We start from the raw sequence: 5,022 nt of genomic DNA on the forward strand, positions 1-5,022 counted from the left end.
AGATGAAGTTCAGCTTCCCCTCATGTCAGCGTCCAGTGTGCGGAAGGTACGGAAACGTGCATTCCAACGTTTTATGTTTCGCCTTTAATTAATCAGAAGTGTTTCCGATGCCACAGAATTGGACATTATTCGAGAATGTGTTTTACACAGATGAAGAAACCAACAAAATGTGTTGAAAAGGAAGCAGTTTTAGGTCGTAAAAAGACACAAGACATGCAACGACTGTGCAAATATCTTGAAAACAAACGTACTTTGAGAGAATTGCCGTTTAATTCACTTCGCAACAAACAATTTCATTCTTTGTTTGATACCTCAAGTATTCTATGAACTGAGCTACACAGCATTATGATTAAGATACGCATGCCCAATCAACTTACGAAGAGTATGGCTGAAAATCTACGAAGTGCTGAGTCTGAGAAATGCAAGACTTCAAAATGAAAATACGGATTTGAAAACGAAGCTCCAAGAAAACTCGAAACGTTCTGACATTGATATGTGAAAAGAAAATTCATAAATTAGAAGAAGAGACACACGGTGATAGAGTACTCATGGATATAATGCAGAGGAAACTAAAAGATATCGGGAGTGAACATTCTCAATATGTAATGAAAATTCAGACGGAGGTTGACGATACAATCAAACAGCTGAGGGAACAAAACAACGCCCTGCTGCACACCATTTGGGTATTGGAATGTGATAAAGAACATCTAGAGGCCGTGTTGCTTGTTTAACATCTTGACCGCCGATTTCAACCACACAGGCAGCAAAGAAGACAACAACGCGGTTACCGTCGATGATAAAAAATCAAAACACGTGAACGTGTTTTACGCGGAAGCGAAGCATGTGTCACGGTGTGAAATTCAATCTTTCGGACTATTTTTAATTATTGTGTAAGTTAACTTTTTCGGACTTTGTGTTAATTGTTTCAAACACTTTTCATCTATTTCGACAACTGTTTTATAAACGTTAAAAGTTCCGCGCAGCATTAATCCCACCTGAGGCACTATCAGTGATGGACAGCCTATCTTTTAATTGACTTCTCTTTATGTTTATTGACACTCGATCTTTCATCTTATTAATCCTTTTATGTAAAATGTCATGATTTACTCGATCAATAGTTGTTTGATAACTAAGCTTACATCTGTACTTATTATGTTAATCCTTCATTGTGTTGTTCCATTGTTCATTATACATGTTCATTATACATGTATATAATTCAAAATTGAAAACTATCGAGAGTTAGAATCAGATTCATTTACATGTTCATGAAATGTGTTTCAATGAAATTTAACATCTCAGGTAGTAAGTCTACAACAGACTATATACCATCTTTACTAGCTAAGATTTTACTATCCATTTTACTATCCATTCTGTTCCTATACTGTAGAGGAACAGAGTCACGGTAAATACTTTCCTAGCGAGGATGAATATGCGTGTACATGGTGTGAAAATCCTAATTTTAGCTAGCTGGAAAACAGAAAATAAAATGCTTGTCTAGGTTCGAGTAAACCATTTTTTTAAATGCATGTATATAGACAAAGCTTTGCTACTTACATGTGTTATGCCTATGAATAAACGTATGAATTTTTAGCTTGTAATGCCTCTTCCAAGATAATCATTATGTATTGAAAACAACTTTTTTCACTGCCTTACTATCACATGGTAATTTCAGGAAATCGAAATAATGTTTATTTGTTTTTATTTTGAACATAATTAATTGCAAATTATAATAAACATGACATTAAAAAGGTTTGAACAAAATGTCCCACTTGCGAAGTCCTCACCTTGAAAATATGTATTGTTGATAAATAACAACTGTCATTTTAAAGACAAGTACTATATATACTGGAAGTAAACAAGTCTGGACTTGCAATATAAAGTTGATTTCATCATAAAAAAATATTTTTGTAGATGATATAGGTTTATGAACAGAAGCAAAATTTTGCACTTCATATTACACATTTAACTTTCACTACCCTAAAGCAAGATGTGTATTAAATATTAGATTTCCTAGAATCTTTTTTTTCAACGTAAGATTAATTACAATGTATTTCATTTTTTTTGGAAAAGTGTGACAAAGGGTCGATAAAATATTTTATTTTCAATTGTTAACGTGGAGATATTGTGGGCGCAGTGGGCACAAGAACAACAAATATCAAATCAAATCAAATATGAAAATGGGCAATGGCATGGACCGCCAAATTAAACGCAGGTCCCATAATCATATGCATACAAATACAAACATGCAGCTCAAGTTCAAAGTTCAGACAACATACAAGTTCAAAGTTTACGATTAGCACACAACAAATTTCAACATCAATATGTTGAGAGAATTGACCCTGGGTGGTGCAGAGGTTAAAATACAAGCAGATTGTTTCTTTAAATGCAGTAGCTCAGTATGGAAAGCAAAACAGCTAGCCGTAACTTTCTGGGCCATAAGTACCCTGAACAACAACTGAAATAAACAGAAAAAAAACCTGATCGTAAAAAACCCATTCTTAAGCGTTTTGGTTGCGTTTATTTTCAATTATTTTCAATTATTTATTTTGCTTCAATATTTTATATTTACATTTTCAACTGTCTTAACATTACGAATCAATTTTGAACCATAAAACCCAATGACTTTATAAAACATGAGTGACAAAAAAAGGGCGTGTCTTATAGTATAACCGAAAAATTGTATTTGCTGCGCCGCGTAGTAATACATAGCCTGTGCTACATAAAAAATAGTGGTTTAAAATAATGTTGTTTTAAAGTGTATGAATTGGAAATAATATAAATGTAAGTACTAAGGACTCATTCTTCGAATATTATGAGGTGTTAATTTCGGTCGGAGCGTGGTCAAATCTATCATAAAGCCCTTTGGGCTTTATTGGATTTGACCGCGCCCCGACCGAAATTATCACCTCATAATACTAAAAGAATGATTCCTTTTTCCTTAAATAATGACCTTCAATTTTTAGCAACCTCACTTAATGAGTCTCTAAATGAAAAGGAGGCTGACGGACCTAATTAATCAAGGGTTTGGACATTATGATATGCTATTATAATAGCTTTACTACCTAGTAGATTACCTTTTAATTAATTAACTCCATATTTGAATTACAACATGCTAAAAGAACAAAAAATACAAGTAACCTAGCGAATAAATTGATATAAGCACTGTATGAATACATTCCCATAAATTTTCTTTAACAGACATTATTTCCTAAGGTGTGTTTGCACGTTAAGGCAATTCCATGCTATATATAAGCAGACATTCAGATGTGACAATGGTCGTGGGAACGCCAACATGCTGATTGTTTTATAACCCCCCCCCCCCCCCCTAATCCATACACCTAAATCAACTCAATTTCAATTCAATTTATTCTCTCAAACCATTAACATACACAATGGTACATGAGTTACAGTAATATATTTGCATTAAATTGTGATGTCAAGGGTCTAATAAATTAAATATAATATTATAATACAACATAGTAATACATATGTCAATTAGCATTTAAGTAAGAAATGTTTGACTTGATTTGACGCAAGAAAAATATTGTTACATCCTTCCGAAAGTCGAATGACTTGTTAAATGGTTCTGAGTGTTTTAGTAGTGGCGTTTAATCTCTCGCAGATGTTGTTTGTACCTGTAATTCCTGAGAACAGATCGCATATTTCATATTCTTCCACCGCCCATTTACAGGTTCTAGTCTTCAGAACTTCTTTTAATTCGCTGAGATGGACGAAAACAGGCAAACTCCACATTCCAGAAAATTCTGAGTACATGTACATACATAGCATCAAATTTATTTTCGTCTTCTGCTTGTAGTAGCTGTTCAAACTAGCAAGAGTACACGATTAGGTCGTCAGATTTGTCCCCGCTCTCCTTCAGCGTATTTGATGCGGTTCCAACATAGACAATAGAATTAGTTTCAGGTTGGGTAGAACCTCAGACACAACAATCTGATAAAGCAATGTATATAATTTCTTTGTCAACCACTAAGACGTACGTGTCTTCAATCTACTATATATGCTTGGCATCAGTAATTTGGTCGTCTTCCAAAAGCTGTCATGAATATGTTGGGACTTTCTATCATTTAAATATCAAGCTATATGAACAGGCTATCTCCCCCAAAATAAAATTGCCTTTGGCAACTATATATATAGAATAGAGAGGTAGAAATATCCAAGCTCAAACGTTGTGTCATTATTAATCAATTTAAGGCAACAAAACACTATTGAATTCTTGATTTCTGCTTAAATCCACAGGGGCCCAGCCCGTTTTAACCTTTATTTCAATGTAACCATCTTTATTAATGATTACATTGAAATTAATGTTAAAACGGGTTTGGTCCCTGCGCTTAAATCCAAGAAAAACACACAGAAATTTATGTTTAAAAAAACCCAAATGAATGAACAATTTTATTTGATGAAATTTATGAATATTTCTTGTGCGTTACACCAAAGACTGTTTTCTTTTCATGGTTGTGAATATAATATTTTTTATGTATTTTTACTTGGTGTTCTGTTGGCATCTTTTAGCAAACAAACAACAAGATCGATATACCTAATACAAAATATGATAAATTGAATCTGGTTGTAAGTACTTTGTTTTTTAACAAGTGTTACTTGAAAGAATAACTTGAAAGAATAAGAATAATGAAGGACAGGCTAATCTAATTTGGCCTTCAACAGTTTGTTTAAATTTACTTCCAGAATCCAAATACATGTACACTTGTCAAGTCAGGGAAAATAGTTATGCCACGAACAATGCCATTTATTTGATATGCCAGTTCAAGGGACAGCACATCGTGTGAAATAATTCGTTTAGTTTTCATTTGCTTTGCGGCCATTAAAATTTCGTGCATTTTGGTCATTATTATAGTGCAGGAAAATATAATTCTTTCTATACTTAAATAATGTTTGTTTAACGGCAGGTGTCAGTGTTGTATTTAAAAACTAAAATGATAATAAAAACTCTCAGGCTGGTATGTCCTTTAAATAGCATGTGTCATTTTAAATACCTCAGGAATT

The sequence above is a fragment of the Magallana gigas genome, chromosome 2 (genome assembly GCF_963853765.1).
Source record: "Magallana gigas chromosome 2, xbMagGiga1.1, whole genome shotgun sequence".
Lineage (NCBI taxonomy): Eukaryota > Metazoa > Mollusca > Bivalvia > Ostreida > Ostreidae > Magallana > Magallana gigas.